Consider the following 21,527-nt stretch of genomic DNA (forward strand, 5'->3'; position numbering starts at 1 on the left):
CAGCAGGCTCATTCTGCGGCTGGATTGCCGCTACCAAAATCAGTAAAAGCCCACTCCACAAGGAAGGTGGTCTCTTCTTGGGCGGCTGCCCGAGGGGTCTCGGCATTACAGCTTTGCCGAGCAGCTACTTGGTCAGGTTCAAACACTTTTGCAAAGTTTTACAAGTTTGATACCCTGGCTGAGGAGGACCTTGTGTTTGCTCATTCGGTGCTGCAGAGTCATCCGCACTCTCCCGCCCGTTTGGGAGCTTTGGTATAATCCCCATGGTCCTTACGGAGTCCACAGCATCCACTAGGACGTTAGAGAAAATAAGATTTTACTCACCGGTAAATCTATTTCTCGTAGTCCGTAGTGGATGCTGGGCGCCCGTCCCAACGGCGGACTTCTTCTGCAATACTTGTATATAGTTATTGCTTAACTAAGGGTTATGTTACGGTTGCATCAGGTTGGTCTGATGCTCTGTTGTTGTTCATACTGTTGACTGGGTATGTTATCACAAGTTATACGGTGTGATTGGTGTGGCTGGTATGAGTCTTACCCTGGATTCCCAAAATCCTTTCCTTGTAATGTCAGCTCTTCCGGGCACAGTTTCCTTAACTGAGGTCTGGAGGAGGGGCATAGAGGGAGGAGCCAGTGCACACCAGTAGTACTAAATCTTTCTTAGAGTGCCCAGTCTCCTGCGGAGCCCGTCTATTCCCCATGGTCCTTACGGAGTCCCCAGCATCCACTACGGACTACGAGAAATAGATTTACCGGTGAGTAAAATCTTATTTTTTCCCAGGCGCTCACTACTTTAATACCTAAACCTGACAAAGATCCACTGTTAGCGGATTCATATAGACCCATTTCCCTCTTAAACTCTGATTTTAAAATCTTCACAAAAATCATTGCGAATAGATTACAGTTAATCCTCCCTGACCTGTTAACGGACCATCAATATGGTTTTGTTAGGGGCCGCCAGTCGGTTAAGGCCATTCGCACTGCAATAACGGCAACGGTAGCGTCAAAACACTTCCCTGCTGCGGAACATATGCTCTTAAGCCTTGACACACACAAGGCTTTTGATACAGTATCTTGGCATCACTTATTTAATGTGTTGGATTGCAGAGGATTTAGTGAGGATTTTGTGGGCATTATTAAATACCTGTACACTAACCCGACGACCTCTTTGTTGGTAAATGGCAGGCGGGGTCCTCGAATTACTATGCAAAGAGGTACGAGACAGGGCTGCCCCCTGTCGCCCCTTCTTTTTAATCTCTCTACAGATCCCCTCTTCAGAATACTGCAGAATTCCACAATTTATACAGGTATCCCAATTGGTGACAAAGAGATAAAACTATCAGCATTCGCTGATGATGTGCTCGTATATATAGGGAACCCCAAGGACTCACTACAGGACATTTTGGATTTGTTAGACAATTTTGGGAAGATCTCAGGTTTTCAGGTTAATCTTTCTAAATCCTTAGGGCTCTATTTAAAACACGGGGTAAAACGCCCGAGATGGGGGGGACAGATACCTATAAAATGGGCCAATACATATATAACATATTTGGGCATTAAACTTCCTAAATACCCCTCTGATTTATATAGGTTAAGCGTGAAAGAGGCGATAACCTCGATTACTAGAGAATTGGAGGGATGGCACCATTTAATGCTCTCGTATTTAGGGAGGGCTAGCTTAATAAAAATGTGTACATTTCCTCGACTACTATACATTTTACAGTCCCTTCCCGTATTGCTTAGTAGAGCGGACCTAACACTCATAACCAAATTGTTTCAACAATTTATATGGAAAGGAAAAAAACCTTGCATTGCTATGCATAAACTGCAACAACCAAAATCCAATGGCGGAATTAATTTTCCAAACGTGTCACTTTATAATCAGGCATCTTTATTAAGGTTTCTGAGAGACTGGTTGAATGATGAGGACACTTATGCAAACACCCAACTAGAGGCACAATTTGTACAATCTAAGAGTTTGATTAATTTTCTCCACTGTGAAGCAGAGTGCAATCAAGGTCTGAAGGACAATCCCCTTCTATGGTCAGTGTATCGCCTCTGGCACTCCCTTAGACGATCCAGGAACTTAGGGGACCACAATTCCTTGTACCTGCGATTCTTGGGAAATCCTGACTTCCAGCGTGGGGAGGCGGGATTCCCATTCACGTTGTTTCATGACGAAGGCCTGAGGGATGTAGGACATATGGTTGATAAAGACAGCGGAAAGCCGCTCACATATGCACAGTCAAAGGAAATATATCCATTTATACACAATTATCCATTGGTGTTTCTCCAGTTGCAACACTATACCAGCCGAGTGCTTAGAACTTTATCAGGGGCGGATTTGGATAATGACCTAGATACCCTTTTGCGAACCCCACCGGCTGCGAAAAAAGCCCTATCTATTCATTACAAAAAATTGACCACTCACCTGGATCACTCTCAATCAACCTCAGGAATGCAGAAATGGTTGTTACACTTTCCTGAGTTGAATTGTGAGGCTCTATTGAAAAGTTTGCTACATTCTTGTAAACTATTGCCCTCCACACAATATCAAGAGATGTTTTATAATATAGTTCACAGAGCTTACTACAGCCCATACAGGCAATGCAAGGCGGGGATGATAGCTTCGGACTGCTGTCTGAAAAGGCGGATATATTCCATTGCTTCTGGTTATGTCCCCTGCTCCGCCATTTTTGGCTACAGGTACGACAATTTGCCATGGAATATCTGATAAACTTTATCCCCTTCACGGCGGAATGGGCGATTTTTGGGATAATTCCAGCTAGGCAAAGAATAACAAAGGGGTGTAAACGGTTGCAGATGGCAATTAGTGTGGCCGCGCGCAAAGCCATCTTGCAATCCTGGATAACTAAGGATCCCCCTACCTTATCTCTATTCAAAGGGAAGCTGCACTACTTATTTCAAATGCATTGGATAGAAACGACCTTACACAAAGATAAATTAACGGAACAATTTTTCGAGACCTGGGAAAGCTACATTTCCACCCTTCCAATGGCCTTCCGAACCAGAATTCATTAAAAAATACTGAGTGGTTTGAGACGCGAATGGCGATTGGAGATCCGCCCATATGACTGGCGGACTGAGGGTTGAGTTGGGGGTACCGTGAAGCCCTGGCCTCCTCGTACCTCTGTGATAGATAGACTAGCAGGTCCTTTGTCATATAATTTATATTGCATTTTCTCTGGTATGATGTTTATGGCTATGCGAAATGTACATGCTGTTGTTACATAGAATCTTATATTACAATACTTTATGTGTCATGTGCCGCTTTTATTATGTACTTGTTCATTGACAGTGCAACCACTTTTGTAATATGAAGCAATGCCTTAATAAAAATTGTTATACTTTAAAAAAAAAAAAAGTTACAAGGTTAGTTGTTCATCACTTAATGACTCCAAACCTAGGTCCGTTCTAAATGTTGACAAAGTAACTGTCACTGTTGTGCTTAAAGGTTACAATCTAATATAAAAAAGTATGCCTAGAGGCTTCCCCACTGTTTAGCTCTATTGATGGGTGGCCCATCTCAGTTAGATTGTTGCCACGTTTGCCTCTCCCTCCAACCGTTCCTGACTTGATATTGAAGCTGTTCATATTGGACTTGGTTCACTCGCCACCTTATGGGGTCTTACCAGGTTTCAACGATTAGCTGCCACTAAATTGCTCCCTACTTTACGCTTCTCCCCCAAAATATGGTACAAATGCTGTATTCAACTCACCTCTTGCTCCCTGACCCTTCCAATTCTCCCACTGTGGGACAACCCTGACTTCCCTCTTGGATGTTCTCATTCCTACTCCCTGCCTTGGAGGTCAGTGGGCAGTCGTTTCTGCTTTGAGCTCACTATCAATGGCTCATGGCTAACTTTTGAGGCTATATTATTATTATTATCCTTTATTTATATGGCACCACAAGGGCTCTGCAGCACCTAACAAGTACATAAACAAATGACCAAAACAGTACAAGGCAATGTAGGACAAGTACATAGTGTATAAACTAGTGATGTGCACTGGAAATTTTTCGGGTTTTGTGTTTTGGTTTTGGATTCGGTTCCACGGCCATGTTTTGGATTCGGACGCGTTTTGGCAAAACCTCCCTGAATTTTTTTTGTCGGATTCGGGTGTGTTTTGGATTCAGGTGTTTTTTTTTTACAAATAAACCCTCAAAAACAGCTTAAATCATAGAATTTTGGGGTCATTTTGATCCCATAGTATTATTAACCTCAATAACCATAATTTCCACTCATTTCCAGTCTATTCTGAACACCTCACAATATTATTTTTAGTCCTAAAATTTGCACCGAGGTCGCTGGATGGCAAAGCTAAGCGACCCAAGTGGCCGACACAAACACCTGGCCCATCTAGGAGTGGCACTGCAGTGTCAGACAGGATGGCAGATTTAAAAAATAGTCCCCAAACAGCACATGATGCAAAGAAAAAAAGAGGTGCAATGAGGCAGCTGTGTGACTAAGCTAAGCGACCCAAGTGGCCGACACAAACACCTAGCCCATCTAGGAGTGGCACTGCAGTGTCAGACAGGATGGCAGATTTAAAAAATAGTCCCCAAACAGCACATGATGCAAAGAAAAAAAGAGGTGCAATGAGGTAGCTGTGTGACTAAGCTAAGCGACCCAAGTGGCCGACACAAACACCTGGCACATCTAGGAGTGGCACTGCAGTGTCAGACAGGATGGCAGATTTAAAAAATAGTCCCCAAACAGCACATGATGCAAAGAAAAAAAGAGGTGCAATGAGGTAGCTGTGTGACTAAGCTAAGCGACCCAAGGGGCCGATACAAACACCTGGCCCATCTAGGAGTGGCACTGCAGTATCAGACAGGATGGCAGATTTAAAATATAGTCCCCAAACAGCACATGATGCAAAGAAAAAAAGAGGTGCAATGAGGTAGCTGTGTGACTAAGCTAAGCGACCCAAGTGGCCGACACAAACACCTGGCCCATCTAGGAGTGGCACTGCAGTGTCAGACAGGATGGCAGATTTAAAAAATAGTCCCCAAACAGCACATGATGCAAAGAAAAAAAGAGGTGCAATGAGGTAGCTGTGTGGCTAAGCTAAGCGACCCAAGTGGCCGACACAAACACCTGGCCCATCTAGGAGTGGCACTGCAGTTTTCTAGCGAGAGGATGAGTGCTTCCATCCTCATGTGAATCTGAACCACTAGCCATGAACATAGGCCAGGGCCTCAGCCGTTCCTTGCCACTCCGTGTCGTAAATGGCATATTGGCAAGTTTGCGCTTCTCATCAGACGCTTTTAATTTTGATTTTTGGGTCATTTTACTGAACTTTTGTAGTATACTTGACGACACAGAGGTAGAGCAATGGACTACTGCACCGTACTGCTGTATATATACTGGTGGTCACAGCAATATTCGGCACTGTCCCCTCATACTACATACTGCGCACAACTAAAATGCAGCACAGGTATGGATGCATAGTATACTTGACGACACAGAGGTAGAGCAGTGGACTACTGTACCATACTGCTATATATTTACTGGTGGTCACAGCAACATTCTGCACTGTCCCCTCCTACTATATACTGCGCACAACTAAAATGCAGCACAGGTATGGATGCATAGTATACTTGACGACACAGAGGTAGAGCAGTGGACTACTGTACCGTACTGCTATATATATACTGGTGGTCACAGCAACATTCTGCACTGTCCCCTCCTACTATATACTGCGCACAACTAAAATGCAGCACAGGTATGGATGCATAGTATACTTGATGACACAGAGGTAGAGCAGTGGACTACTGTACCGTACTGCTATATATATACTGGTGGTCACAACAACATTCTGCACTGTCCCCTCCTACTATATACTGCGCACAACTAAAATGCAGCACAGGTATGAATGCATAGTATATTTGACGACACAGAGGGTAGAGCAGTGGACTACTGTACCGTACTGCTATGTATATACTGGTGGTCACTGGTCACAGCAACATTCTTCACTGTCCTCCTACTATATACTACATGCAGCACAGGTATGGAGCGTTTTTCAGGCAGAGAACATAGATATTTTCAGCACACTGAGCACAGACATTTGCAAGCACACTGAGCACAGATATTTGCAGCACACTGAGCAGATATTTGCAGCACACTGAACACAGAAACTGAGAGAACGCAACCACATCCTCTCGCTATCATCTCCAAAGCATGAGTGAAAATGGCGGCGACGCGCGGCTCCTTATATAGAATACGAATCTTGCAAGAATCCGACAGCGGGATGATGAGGTTCGGGCGCGCTCGGGTTAACCGAGCAAGGCGGTAAGATTCGAGTCTGCCTCGGATCCGTGTAAAATGGGTGAAGTTCGGGGGGGGGGGGGGGGTCGGATCTCGAGGAACCGAACCCGCTCATCACTAGTATAAACATTTCTGCTTCAGCAGACATGACACTGAAATAAGCATCAAGGTGGCAGTAATGTTTCAAACTTTTCTTGTACTGCTCATAGTAAAATGTATCTCACATTCTTCCAGCGTGATTGATGCTTTTGCAAAGAAGCATATTTTTTGCAACTGGTTATGGACCCAGGCATATCATAACAGAAGAATGCTAGCAATTTTGCAGTGAAATCTATAAAATGTTTGTGAGTAACTCAACACTGTATTTTAAAGGGAGTAAAGAAAGAAAACTAAAAGGAATAGAACACACAAAACCATATACATAAATTAAATATTACAATGTTTGATATCTAATCAGCTGGAAAATACATTGGATATAAAATCACTGTATTTCAATATAGTTTTACTAGTAGTTCTGTAAATTATCTGTGATTAAAAGATCCCTCATAGGCTAAATGTGTGCCAAATAGATGACTATAATTAATTTGAGCAAATCATTTGGCTTTACATATATATTAAAACCAATAGTAAGGAGGGATAGGTGCAGATTTTTATCAATTTGAAGGAATAGTTTTAAATTGTCACAAACTTTGATCTCAAATAGGATATAATTGGCTTTGGCCCTCATTCCGAGTTGTTCGCTCGCTAGCTGCTTTTAGCAGCAGTGCACACGCTAGGCCGCTCCCCTCTGGGAGTGTATCTTAGCTTAGCAGAATAGCGAACGAAAGATTAGCAGAACTGCTACTAAATAATTCCCTGCAGTTTCTGAGTAGCTCCAGACCTACTCCTAGATTGCGATCACCTCAGTCCGTCTAGTTCCTGCTTTGAAGTCACAAACACGCCCTGCGTTCGGCCAGCCACTCCCCCGTTTCTCCAGCCACTCCTGCATTTTTACCTGGCACGCCTGCGTTTTTTAGCACACTCCCTGAAAACGCTGAGTTGCCGCCCAGAAACAGCCACTTCCTGTCAATCACACTACGATCACTTGAGCGATGAAAAAACGTTGCTCGAGCTTGTGTAAATCTCCAAAGTTTTGTGTTAAATTACTTAGCGCATGCATGCTGCGTACCATGCGCACGCGCATTTCCCACTTAATCGCTGCGTTGCGAAAAACGGCAACGAGCGAACAACTCGGAATGACCACCTTTGTCCGCACTTCTTAAAAGTTGAAATCTGCGAGCCTGTGGGAAAGAACAAGCCTCAGGAAACACATAGTATATGTCACTAATACCCTATTCTCTCTTAGAAATCTTGTAATTAATACCTAATGAACCAGAGACCTGAGAATATGTAGGGTTTTATGGCTGGGCATGAGCCACTAAGGCATGCATTCCAAACCTTCGGCCTCACGGCAGACTAACAGTCAAGGTTTTAGTGATATCCATGCTTGAGCACAGGTGATTTAATTAGTTACTCAGTTATTTTGATTTAACTATCTGTGCTGAAGCCTGAATATCACTAAAACCTGCACTGTCAGTGTACCTTGAATACCGATGTAGGGAATGCCTGCACTAGAGACTCTAGAGATTCTAGGGGGTAAATTACATGTTCCAGGGTCTAAATTGCACATTTAATAACAGGTGATTTTCAACATCGATTTTAAAAACCAATTTCAAAAATCATCTGCTACTAAATGTATGATATAGACCCTGAAACATGACATTGATGTTTGATTGATTTAGCATGCTTTTAAATCGATCTTTAGTAAATTTACCACTTGGTGTTTAATAGTAAACCAAAATAAAATAAACTAACAAAGGGCCTGATTCTGATTTGGAAGCAAAGCAAAAAAAAGCAAGTAACTGTGCACCTAGGCAAAACCATGTTGCACTGTGGGTGGGGCAGATGTAACATGTGCAGAGAGAGATTTGTGAGGGGCATATCAAAATTGAAATCTAAAAATAAAGCTGTCTAACATTTGTGGGCTACATGCAAAAGCAGCCAGTATTTACCCTGTACAGAAAAAATATAAACCATGCTTCCCTTGCATGGTCACATGGTTTGTTCCAAATACAAAGTTACTTACTTTGTTTGTGTAACCCTACTTCTCTGTTGGCGTGCCTCCACCCAAGCATATACACCCCGACTCGCTTGGGAAAAGCCATTCCTTAATAGGATATTGGGTGTCACTAGTTAAACTCTTAGATGATGACAGAGGTTACAGACAATAATAGGACATTAAGACAATAATATGATAAGTGATGTAAACATCTCACTTTAGTAATCCCGTACATTCATCTGTTTCTTGTCGTAGATTACAGAACTCCCTCAATAAGAATTTCTGGATGCCCAGTACCAACTTTAACAGGTAAGTAACTTTATTTTACTAAAACTCAATATCTTTCCACAGAGCCCTCAATAAATAAGTGTTACCAATTTGACAATCTTACATGACTATAACCCAATGTTACAGTAATAGTGCATGCATTACAAAAAAGTTTATACCACCACAGCCGATATGACTATGGACCCGGGATTTAATAATACCCTTATACCTCCTGCGCAGTACACACTCTACCTATCCTAAGTGTTAGGGTCTCCTGCCCTGTGCTGCCACGTCGTCATGGCAACCGTGAGACAAGTGCTAGCGGAGTAACCTGAGCGCAGCTGATACTCCGGTTCGGGTCTTTTGCTGTGCAGTGGTTACAGGCTCTGTGCACGGCAGGGGATCCGGTGCTGGTTTTTGTGCCCACAGTCTGTGAGGTCTGAGTGGGGCGTGGACAGCACCTGCTTTATAAGGCCTCTTCTCAGGTTAAGCAGATGCTGCTGAATCTTTGTTGGTTAGTCAGTTCCTGAAAGTTAGCCAGTACTGTGTAGCTTTGTATTTGTTGTTGCTTACTGCAAATAGGCCTGGGGATTTGGTACTACACTCTGCCAATCCAGACCTAGCAGTAAGACTGGAGTCAGTCGTTTAGCTTGCTGGGGTTCTTTTACTACTCTGTGAACTTAGCAAGTTTGCGGCTGTATTCTAAGACTTGCCTGCCTAAATCCTGTCTCACTGTGCAAGGTGTCATTTTAGTGGCAGTAAGCTGAACCTGTGCACTGCAAGTGAGAATTAGGATTGTGGAGACTCTCCTTGTGTCTATCATTCCATCTCTGACCAAGGAGTTTACTGCCACACCCGTTGGTAACCCTTTAGGGTTTTGCTGTTGCCCTTAGCAACAGCATTTCGGGTTCTCTACGTATTAAAACACAACATCTTGCTTTTCCCATCTGAGCATTACTAATACTAGGGAGACACCCAGTTCCTTAGCCTCTGGGCTTCTCTGTTCACTTTGTGTGTATTTTGTTACCCTATCACCTTCTGTGTCTGTCTGTGAGTTCATTTGCTTTGCATACCTATCCGTTCAGACACCAGTACATTCCTGCAGGCACTGGTGTGCATAACAGTTCAAACACCAGTACATTCCTGCAGGCACTGGAGTGCATAACAGTTCTGACACCAGTACATTCCTGCAGGCACTGGTGTGCATAACACTAAGTGATCACTGTAAAAATAGTTCAGTTTATGTGGCCACAACGTCTGTGATTATTTCTACAAATGATACGGAAATTATAGCAGTAGGTTATGTAGGTTATAATCCCATATTGTTGCAGTTGTTGTAAAGGCCGGAGTTGTTTAATATAAGAAACTTCCTCAGAGTCAGCAATATCTGAATATGACGGCTGGCATATTTTGAAAACTATCTGTAATCCTGACTTCACTTACTCTGGGCGCAGCGATATTTCCCTGGCTCCACTCTGATGTCTCACTATCACTTGTCTTGTATTGGATACTTGTCTGTCTTTACTGTGAATTATTTAATCTATGAGAGAGTTGATTTGGCTGTTTCAACAGGGTATTAGCTGAGCTATTTATGGACAGACAATTAATGCCTTGATGATACAAATGTGCTTAACTTCAACAGAATCACATTCCAATGCTTAATATGTGGAACAGTCAGGTAGCCTAGGACGGTCCTGTGCAATGTACTATACACCATATAATCCTTGAAAAGTTAATATTAGTCACAATGTATTCATAACAGGATGCCCCTGTCTTAAAGTGATCCCACTGTCTTCTGCGGTGGATACACTGTAGTCATTAAGGCTGAAATAGCTACTCTACCATTAATGGGAGTCTATACCACTGTACCAAGTGGGAACTGCTGGCGGGTTATAAGTACTTACTCCCTTCCGCTGCCGACTGGATCACTAGACTACTTGAAACCATCAGTGTAGTGTTAATCATGCAATCACTTGGCTTAGAAATCAGAACAGTCTTAGCTATTACTCTGAAGTAATGAATGAATGGATTTCTTTAGTCCTTTAGTTATCTTTCCACTGATGGTCGGACTAAGGCAGGTCTCTTTCTATTCTGCACTGATACAGTATATTGACAGCTGACCTTTGGTGGATGGTTAGTATATGGTAAAAGGAGCCTTTAATAGTGACTTTATTTCTACCTTGGTATAGGATCAGCCCCACTAACATTACCGTCCACCTTTCCTATTATACAGGGGTCAACTCTGCCTCCCTGATTACACCAGCTGAGACTGTCAGTTGCTGTTACTCCTATGCCTCTGCTTCTCACTCTGTAGATAGGAGCACTGTGCATCAATCACTCACGCAACAGACTTATCCCCTAGGCGGGTCTTATTTGACTTGTCCCTGTCCCAGACAATATGGCAGACTGGTGTATAGGCTCCCCGTCCCTCACGGCCTTGTTACCTCCTCCTTCCGCATAACTGTGACTCACAAGAGGGCGGCCACCGGCTATCAGCTACAATCTGCTCCTCTCTCTGCTCTCTCCAGGAGCTCGGCACAATAGATGGCGTCTCTGCTTGGCAGTGAATGGTAAGTTCCCCGCTTCTCCTGTATCGTCTGCTCTGGGTGATTTCACAGTTTCGGAGCTCACCAATCCTTTCCTCCGCTTGTCATCACCATCGCTGCCTGCTTACACCACCTCCGTCCTTTCCGCTGCACACGCACCAACTGTCTCTCCCCACTCCCTCAACCGTTTTTTCTGTTTCTCCTTGAGAAATCCCCTGCCACTCAGCGTGAGGGGCTCCAGAAGTTTCCATCCCCATTCACCATCAATGTTATTGAACATATGTGTACATATACAAACATTTATGTACATTTTACAACATTTGTTAGAATGGTGATCATCACTATATATATATATATATATATCTACCACTAATTGGTTTGAGTTTCTTATTGAATATATAACACTCTATGAATAACATATATATATATGTGTGTTTACAATTGTCTTCTCTCATTTGCTCTCAACTGTGTGACCCCATATAACCCATCCTGTAAGGGGCTACAGTCTCCCCCTGGGGATTCCACAATCAAACATATACTACCGTGGAACTTCCCATATACCCTAAGCCCCCTTACAGTACATTGTCTATTGACGACTTTAATCCCCTGGCCTGCAAGCGGTCCAATACCTTGAGTAGCCTTTTGTTATGCTCCTCTATGTTTTTTCCAAATACGATGATATCATCCAGGTAGACAAGTACTTCTCGGTAGCACATGTCACCTACTGTGTTTTCCAAGGCCCTCTGGAATGTAGCCGGTGCACCCTTTACTCCCTGCAGCATCTTAAGGAACTCATAAAATCCGATAGGGCAAATAAAAGCAGTCTTTTGTTGATCTTGTGCACTCATTGGGATCTGATAGTATCCACAACTTAGATCTAACACTGAGAACCACTGACTGCCTTGTAGACAGTCTAGGGCCTCATCAACTCTGGGAACCATATATTGATCGGGAATGGTGCGACTATTCAGCGTCCGATAGTCAATACACAAGCGCACTTCCCCATTTTTCTTCCTTGCCACTACTATTGGGGACGCATATGGACTCTCGGAATCAGCAATCACCTTATTTTCTAACAAATGTCGCAGATGTTGGCGTACATCCTCAAAATCGGCGGGTGATAGTCTTCTCGATCTCTCCCTAAACAGTGTTTCATCAGTTAGCCTAATATGGTGTTCTACTCCGGACGCTGTGCCTAGATCCCACTCTCCTTTGGCAAAAACTTCAGCTCTGTTACATAGTTGAGTCAATAACAGACTCTTCATCTCCATAGTAATATCACTGCCCTTGAAACAAGGTTCCAAATCAAGAATTGGGGGTGCGCAGTCACTTATGGCTCCTACTGGATCAGTAGAGTTGTCGCAGCTAGAATCCACTCTAACACACCTATATCTATTATCCTCATCTATCTCTCGGTCTGCACTCTCCCTTAGGGGTTCTCTAGCTTGTTTATGACACCACTTTATCAAGTTCTTAAACATATTGGTGTTTGTCCCTATAATGACCGGCAGTTCTCCATTATCCCCAGGAGAGTCAGGGCACACCAAAGCTACTAAAGGGACGGTGTCATTGGAGATGTTAAGCCCTGGCTCAAAAGTGATGTGGGCGGTTATGTACCCCAGATAAGGGTACTTCTGTTCGCTCAGGCCCCAGATAGTAAGACCGCTAAGTGGCTGTATGGGAACATCCGTCAAGTGAGATCGACACCAGGATTCGAAAACTATCGATATCTGTGACCCACTATCCATCAAAACGCTACATTCGTGTCCATTTATCATTGCTTTTACCCTGGGGGCCTGTCCCATCAAACTGGCTGGAACATCAGACCATTGATAACTCCCCATAGCTCTAACATTTATTGTGAGGGAGCCTGTGAGGGGATCACAGTACTCCCGTTGGAGTTTTCCCAACTGATCGGTCCTTCTCTGAGAACTGTAAGGACCCCCTCTGATCATTGCGGTTTCGTTCATTGGACATTCAAACGAACGATGTCCCACTTGACCACACTGGTAGCAGGTGACGGGTAATTGATTCCTACGGATCGTTCCTCTCCCCATGCCCGAAGGCCTGTAGGGCCGATTTTGTCTATTGGTTTGTAAGGCAATAAGTTGGTCAATCTTCTTGTTCTGTTCTTCCAACAAGGTCAACAATCGATCATCCATATTTGACAGAGGGGAAGGCGTCGGTGGGGTAGGAGTAGGTACCACTACTTTCACTTTCTTTATGTTTTTTTTCTCGATTCTCTATCTGTACTTCCTCCAATTTCACCTCCTTTACTAATTCACTCAAAGTAGGAGCTGGGCTACTACTCATAGTACAACGTAACCGTTGAGCAACTGGGTTGGTGGTCAATGCTCCTTTTAGTACTTGCCGCATTCGCCTCTCATCCACTTCGGTCTTGTCCATTCCTCCCTTATCAACTAATTTATAAATCAGTTTATCCACCCTATAAATATAGTTAGTGAGGGTTTCTCCATGCTCCTGGAAGGTATGATTCATCCGGGCTAATAAATCACCCACATCCTCTAACGTCCCGTATGAGAAATCCAACGCTTCGAAATACTCTTTTAATGTAGCTTGTGGGTTGCTCCGTCTCGTGGCTTGGATCACTCACATAGCGGGACCCCGAAGGCTCTCCACTACTCTTTGTTTTTTTATGGCATCTGGACATGGCCACTCCTCCGAATGCTGTATAGCGGCCTCCCTCCATAGGTCATATGTCTCCTCGCCAGCGGGTACTGGCACTATTCCTGAAAAGATCCTCAGTCGTCGATAGCCTCCTTCATAGTGCCATCTCTCCAACTGGCTAACGACTTTGTCCATGACTGCTTCATTCTGAGATCCTTTGTTATCTGAACGGACAGTTCCGGACCCTGCCCCAGCTCCTGAATCTCCCCCAAGAGCAGGTTCTACATCCGTAGCAATAGGCCAAAGAAGTTGTAATCGCCTACCTGGCACACATTTTAATACAATCATTCTGGGTAGTAACTCAGGTTCTAAGGGATTCTTGTTGGTTAATAGCAGAGCAAAGGTGTCTCCATATTGTCCCTTCTTTTTATCAACTATAGTGGGTTGACAGACTCCGTATAACACTGTCACTTCAGCCAACACATCGTCATCTGTGATAGTGGAGAAATTACCAGCCAATCCTACACTACAGTTCATGTCCACAACTTTCTCTCTACACCATTGGTACACGTCCTCCCGTCATAACCTCCAGGGTTCTATAACCAGTTCCCGAGGCTTGGGATCTCAGCAGTGCCTCCATTATGTAACCCTACTTCTCTGTTGGCGTGCCTCCACCCAAGCATATACACCCCGACTCGCTTGGGAAAAGCCGTTCCTTAATAGGATATTGGGTGTCACTAGTTAAACTCTTAGATGATGACAGAGGTTACAGACAATAATAGGACATTAAGACAATAATATGATAAGTAATGTAAACATCTCACGTTAGTAATCCCGTACATTCATCTGTTTCTTGTCGTAGATTACAGAACTCCCTCAATAAGAATTTCTGGATGCCCAGTACCAACTTTAACAGGTAAGTAACTTTATTTTACTAAAACTCAATATCTTTCCACAAAGCCCTCAAAAAATAAGTGTTACCAATTTAACAATCTTACATGACTATAACCCAATGTTACAGTAATAGTGCATGCATTACAAAAAAGTTTATACCACCACAGCCGATATGACTATGGACCCGGGATTTAATAATACCCTTATACCTCCTGCGCAGTACACACTCTACCTATCCTAAGTGATCACTGTAAAAATAGTTCAGTTTATGTGGCCACAACGTCTGTGATTATTTCTACAAATGATACGGAAATTATAGCAGTAGGTTATGTAGGTTATAATCCCATATTGTTGCAGTTGTTGTAAAGGCCGGAGTTGTTTAATATAAGAAACTTCCTCAGAGTCAGCAATATCTGAATATGACGGCTGGCATATTTTGAAAACTATCTGTCATCCTGACTTCACTTACTCTGGGCGCAGCGATATTTTCCTGGCTCCACTCTGATGTCTCACTATCACTTGTCTTGTATTGGATACTTGTCTGTCTTTACTGTGAATTATTTAATCTATGAGAGAGTTGATTTGGCTGTTTCAACAGGGTATTAGCTGAGCTATTTATGGACAGACAATTAATGCCTTGATGATACAAATGTGCTTAACTTCAACAGAATCACTTTCCAATGCTTAATATGTGGAACAGTCAGGTAGCCTAGGACGGTCCTGTGCAATGTACTATACACCATATAATCCTTGAAAAGTTAATATTAGTCACAATGTATTCATAACAGGATGCCCCTGTCTTAAAGTGATCCCACTGTCTTCTGCGGTGGAGACACTGTAGTCATTAAGGCTGAAATAGCTACTCTACCATTAATGGGAGTCTATACCACTGTACCAAGTGGGAACTGCTGACGGGTTATAAGTACTTACTCCCTTCCGCTGCCGACTGGATCACTAGACTACTTGAAACCATCAGTGTAGTGTTAATCATGCAATCACTTGGCTTAGAAATCAGAACAGTCTTAGCTATTACTCTGAAGTAATGAATGAATGGATTTCTTTAGTCCTTTAGTTATCTTTCCACTGATGGTCGGACTAAGGCAGGTCTCTTTCTATTCTGCACTGATACAGTATATTGACAGCTGACCTTTGGTGGATGGTTAGTATATGGTAAAAGGAGCCTTTAATAGTGACTTTATTTCTACCTTGGTATAGGATCAGCCCCACTAACATTACCGTCCACCTTTCCTATTATACAGGGGTCAACTCTGCCTCCCTGATTACACCAGCTGAGACTGTCAGTTGCTGTTACTCCTATGCCTCTGCTTCTCACTCTGTAGATAGGAGCACTGTGCATCAATCACTCACGCAACAGACTTATCCCCTAGGCGGGTCTTATTTGACTTGTCCCTGTCCCAGACAATATGGCAGACTGGTGTATAGGCTCCCCGTCACTCACGGCCTTGTTACCTCCTCCTTCCGCATCACTGTGACTCACAAGAGGGCGGCCACCGGCTCTCAGCTACAATCTGCTCCTCTCTCTGCTCTCTCCAGGAGCTCGGCACAATAGATGGCGTCTCTGCTTGGCAGTGAATGGTAAGTTCCCCGCTTCTCCTGTATCGTCTGCTCTGGGTGATTTCACAGTTTCTGAGCTCACCAATCCTTTCCTCCGCTTGTCATCACCATCGCTGCCTGCTTACACCTCCTCCGTCCTTTCCGCTGCACACGCACCAACTGTCTCTCCCCACTCCCTCAATCGTTTTTTCTGTTTCTCCTTGAGAAATCCCCTGCCACTCAGCGTGAGGGGCTCCAGAAGTTTCCATCCCCATTCACCATCAATGTTATTGAACATGTGTACATATACAAACATTTATGTACATTTTACAACATTTGTTAGAATGGTGATCATTACTATATATATATATATATATATATATATCACTAATTGGTTTGAGTTTCTTATTGAATATATAACACTCTATGAATAACATATATATATATATATATATATATATATATGTGTTTACAATTGTCTTCTCTCATTTGCTCTCAACTGTGTGACCCCATATAACCCATCCTGTAAGGGGCTACATTTGTTTTACTTACAAATCTGAATCAGGCCCAAAAAGCCTTACCTGACACCGATGCCGTTCACTTACCCAGCAACTGCATTTGGAATGCATAATAGCTTTTACCTTCAACTGCTGTACCGCCGGGAGTTGTATAGAAATGACCATAATACAAACAAAACCATTGGACACACATCGACTATTGGAGCAGCCCATGCAGCATGGCCACTGGAAGTAAGACAGTGTAGCCATTATAACTGCGTATGGAATCACAGTTGCATACAGTTACACACCTCCAAAACGGTTGTGACACACCAGCATTTTTGCCACCACTCCCCCTTTACCTCCCTCAAATGGTTCCTGACTGTCAATCCATTTGCAGCTTAGACACATGCGCAGGCTACTAATAATCGCTCAACTCATACTTACCTACTTTGTCAGTCTCCTCTCCGGGAGGAAGCCCAGAGAGCAAGCACTGCAGAACTGTGATGTCATTAGACTCCGTCCCCACACTGGGAAAAGTACGTGATTCGCAGACCAGCAGGCAGAGGGCGGGGCTTAATAGCGTAAATGCTGACATTAAGCCCCGCCTCCTGTCCGCAGACCTGCGACTATAGTGATTTTTTAATCATCCTGCCCACTTCAATAGGAAGCAGGTGGGATGCAGGAAAGTCACCTACTCTTCTGGGTGTGCTGGTGACTACCCGAACAATCAAGAGTATTCCGTATTTTCTGGTAGAATAAGCACGTATGGCTCAACTGTGGGAAAATCAGGTTTGTGTACATCTCCAAATCAGGCCAAGAGTATACTCATCTAGTCAAATCCTCTGTGTCACCTGATTGGCTACAGGCTGTACTGTCCCCACCCACTGCAGGACTGGGGACATCCTGGACAAACGGGAAACAATTTCAATATTAAAACATGCTCTGGCCTTAGTAAAAAGCAATTTCAAAATTGATAAGATTGGGGACCTAGAGATTGCCAGAAATAAAATAATCCCATAATCACAACACAAAATTATTATTATTTTTGTACTTGAAATGAGAAGACTACAGTATATTGTATTCATTGAGATCGGCAAGTTTTACTGAAGAGTTTTATTGCAAACACTCCCGTTGATCTTCAGTTATTTCCATTTTATTACACTGTTATGTCTGATCATCTTTTATTGCTAGACAGCTCGTAAAAAGGTAAACTTTGCTTTGTAACAACCCAGCAACGTGGCAGATGATATTACTAAATACTGCTCTTCTGGGTCCACAGAATGTTTCAGATAATATCATCTGTACAAGTGACATCAATAAAAAAAATGCATCCACAATAAGGGTCTGAATCTGAGTCACACACAAAGGGCCTAATGCAGAGGGGGACCCTGCGGAGATGTTGCAAATGCCGGTGTTTTAGTGTGCGCATGCGGCCCAGTCACGCTGAGCATGTGTCCCAATGGTTACCTCTCGGAGATGCAGAATGAATTTGGATGAAGGGAGAGTGGACTTCAGTGGGGGTTCCTGGAAGGTAACAGGGGGGAGTCTAGCTAGATGTGGACGTGTCACTGAGAGTGGCTGCTCTAAGGAAGCAGAACCACTAACACGGGACACTATTGCTGCTTTGAGATTGCAAATGCTGGATCCCACCCGGTAAGAGAAACGTGTCCTTACCGGGTGGGATCCGGCATTTGCGCTCCTTTGCTGGCTTTCTGACCCGGCACTATACCGGGTCGGTTGCCATAGCAGCGGGGGGCGCAGCAGCAGCTCATCTCCTGCACCGCCTCTCCCTATGCTGTGAATGGGAGCCGTGTCGCATCGGAACGGCTCCCATTCACACTGCGCCTGACCCGGTATTCCACCTGGTAATAACCCTTCTTTTTTACCGGGTTGAATTACCGGGTCAGGCGACCCGCTAATTCACCAAAGGAGCTTTCACATCGCACACTGACCCGTTTTGACACGGCAATATGCCGTGTCGATACCGGGTTATTTGTGCGATGTGAAAGGGGTATATGTTAAGATGGAGAAACTGGGCCTGCTATAGAGCTGGTGCAGATTCAATGGTGTGACTGATGGTGATCTAATGACGCACCGAGATGTATTTTCACCACAGCAAGCGGACATCTCAATATTAAGAGCAGTCAGGCATTAGCATAAAGATGCAGCAGCATCTAAAGGCAAAGCCGTGACCGCACCTGAATCAGCCCCAAAGTTACTGTAATTATAGGGGGTTATTCAGGTTTGTTAGCAAACCAAAACAGCAAGCAACTGGGCAAAACCATGCTGAACTGCAGGTGGGGCAGATGTATCATGTGCAGAGAGACTTAAGCTGTTCATACACCTAAAGATTTATATTCCGACCTGGATGGTTGGAACAAAAATCTGGTAATGGGGCAAATGACAATTGAACATTTCCTCCGAAATGCCGGAAAACTGACAATTGGCTTTAACCAATTTGTCTGAACGTCCATTTTTGTCTTTTTTCCAGTGTTTGATAGCAAATGGTTAATTGTCAATTGCTTCCATAAATTACCAGATTTTCGTTCCAACCAGTCGGATCGGACAATAAATCTTTTGGTGTATGGGCATCTTTAGATATGGGTGTGGTATGTTCAAACTGTAATCTAAATTGTATTGTAAAAATGTAGCAGCCAGTATTTACCCTGCACAGAGACATTATAACCAGTGGCATCAAAAGGGGTGTGCGGCCCACACCCGGGTGTCACCCTCAGAGGGGATGACACCAAAATGCAGCCTCCTCCGCAGTGACAGAAGCCAGGTGTTGCAGTGTGATGGTCTCAGCAGCACCCGGCTGCTGTCATAGATGAGGATCCGACAGTACAAGTACACTGTCTCTGGGGGAAGCCCAGCATCTGCACACCCCTGGAGTGATGATTGCAGGATCGCTATGAAGCCACGCTCCTGCTTTATATGGCCACACCCTTTTTTGTGCCATCGCGCCCTTTTCCCCCGAACGTGCCTCCGGCGTGCGGGAGAACCAGGGTGCACCGGGTGTCACCACACCCAGTGACCCCTCTGAATTTAACCCACCCAAATTGTGATTCTGTCGACATACCAAATGACTGTCGACAAAATATACCACACCCCTTGAAAGGGCATGTGCAGTTAAAAGTAGACTGGGTATAATAAGGGCGTATTCACTTGACTGCAACATCATCATAGCATGCATGGGCACATCCCAAGATATGCCTTCAGAGAAGCTTTAATATGATTAAGGCTTATCACGAAAGGGGAGTCTGTGTGCTAGCAGTATTATTATTATTATAATTATTATCCTTTATTTCTCTTACGTCCTAGAGGATGCTGGGGACTCCGTAAGGACCATGGGGTATAGACGGGCTCCGCAGGAGATAGAGCACCTAAAAAGAACTTTGACTATGGGTGTGCACTGGCTCCTCCCTCTATGCCCCTCCTCCAGACCTCAGTTAGATCTTGTGCCCAGAGGAGAATGGGTGCACTGCAGAGAGCTCTCCAGAGTTTTCTGTTGAAGAAGAATTTTGTTAGGTTTTTTATTTTCAGGGAGTCCTGTTGGCAACAGGCTCCCTGCATCGTGGGATCGAGGAGAGAGAAGCAGAGCTGGCTTGTCAAGTTGGGCACTGCTTCTAAGGCTACTGGACACCATTAGCTCCAGAGGGAGTCGGAACATAGGTCTCACCTGGGGTTCGTCCCGGAGCCGCGCCGCCGTTCTCCTCACAGATGCCGAAGATAGAAGCCGGATAGAGAAGGCAGAAGACATCTTAGGCGGCAGAAGACATCAGGCTCCCAGTCACACACACACAGAGCAGCACTGATGGGTGCAGGGCGCAGGGGGGGGCGCTTTGGGCAGCAATAAACCTCACATTTTGGCAAAATACAGTTTGATTAGGCTGCGGAGGCAGTAAATCTATGATCCCCCGCCATTTTATTGAAAAATCACTGGGACCGAAGCCCGCCGTCGGGTGGGCGGGGCTTGATCCTCAGCACTAACCAGCGCCATTTTCTCCACAGAAGCTGCATGAGGAAAACGCTGGCTCCCTGGTCTCACCCCTGCTGAACTTTACAGGCTTGAAAAGGAGGAGGGGGGCACATTAGCGACGCAGTGAGTGGGAATTGGCATATTATATATAAAAAAGCGCTATCTGGACATATTTTTTCCAGTGTTTTTAAGCGCTGGTGTGTGCTGGCATACTCTCTCTCTGTCTCTCCTTAGGACCTGGTTGGGGTTTTGTCCCCTTATAGGTTAATCCCTGTGTGTGTGGGGTGTCGGTACGTGTGTGTCGACATGTCGGAGGCGGAAGGCTTCTCCAAGGAGGAGGTGGAGCAAATGAGTGGTGTGTCCCCGTCGGTTGTGCCGACTCCAGATTGGATGGACATGTGGCATATGTTGAATGCAAGTGTGGCATCTTTACATAAAAAGCTTGATAAGGCTGATTTGGGGGGGACATCAGGGGGTCAATCCTCGGATTGGACCGACTCACAGGGCCCGTCGGGGTCTCAAAAGCGTCCCTTAACACAAGACACTACTACCGACATGGATTCTGATTCCAGTGTCGACTATGACGAAGTAAAATTGCACCCTAGGGTGACTAAAACCATTCAGGGTATGATTGTGGCAATAAGGGATGTGTTGCATATTGTGGATGAACCCTCGGTCCCCGACACAAGGGTACACATGTTTAAGGGAAAGAAACAGATTATTAACTTTCCCACATCTCATGAATTAAATGAATTCTTTGGAAAAGCTTGG

At 44.3% G+C, this 21,527-nt stretch overlaps 1 long non-coding RNA gene across 1 annotated transcript in view; it reads right to left on the reverse strand.

Moving 5' to 3' along the window:
* LOC134981218 (uncharacterized) overlaps nt 1–16,463 on the reverse strand; it is a 60,991-nt gene extending 44,528 nt beyond the window's left edge. Inside the window, exon 1 of the long non-coding RNA XR_010190721.1 lies at nt 16,194–16,463. This is a non-coding gene — a long non-coding RNA (uncharacterized LOC134981218). The remainder of the gene's footprint in view (nt 1–16,193) is intronic.
* Nucleotides 16,464–21,527: the final 5,064 nt, after the last annotated feature.

Source organism: Pseudophryne corroboree, chromosome 1, assembly GCF_028390025.1.
Source record: "Pseudophryne corroboree isolate aPseCor3 chromosome 1, aPseCor3.hap2, whole genome shotgun sequence".
Lineage (NCBI taxonomy): Eukaryota > Metazoa > Chordata > Amphibia > Anura > Myobatrachidae > Pseudophryne > Pseudophryne corroboree.